General features: G+C 53.0%; 1 protein-coding gene across 2 annotated transcripts in view; it reads right to left on the bottom strand.

Moving 5' to 3' along the window:
- LOC112548933 (zinc finger protein 239-like) overlaps positions 1 to 364 on the bottom strand; it is a 19124-nt gene that overhangs the window by 13562 nt on the left and 5198 nt on the right. The gene's annotated exons all lie outside the window — the stretch shown is intronic.

The following is a 364-nucleotide window of genomic DNA, read 5'->3' as shown; positions in this document are numbered from 1 at the left end:
AATGCGGTTCAACAAGGAGAAATGCAAAGTGCTGCACCTAGGGAGGAAAAATGTCCAGCACACCTACAGCCTAGGGAATGACCTGCTGGGTGGCACGGAAGTGGAAAGGGATCTTGGAGTCCTAGTGGACTCCAAGATGAACATGAGTCAGCAGTGTGACGAAGCCATCAGAAAAGCCAATGGCACTTTATCGTGCATCAGCAGATGCATGACGAATAGGTCCAAGGAGGTGATACTTCCCCTCTATCGGGCACTGGTCAGACCGCAGTTGGAGTACTGCGTGCAATTCTGGGCGCCGCACTACAAGAGGGATGCGGATAACCTGGAGAGGGTCCAGAGAAGGGCCACTCGTATGGTTAAGGGC

The sequence above is a fragment of the Alligator sinensis genome, unplaced genomic scaffold (assembly GCF_000455745.1).
Source record: "Alligator sinensis unplaced genomic scaffold, ASM45574v1 scaffold1842_1, whole genome shotgun sequence".
NCBI lineage: Eukaryota > Metazoa > Chordata > Crocodylia > Alligatoridae > Alligator > Alligator sinensis.
This window is presented reverse-complemented; position numbering and strand designations above follow the sequence as displayed.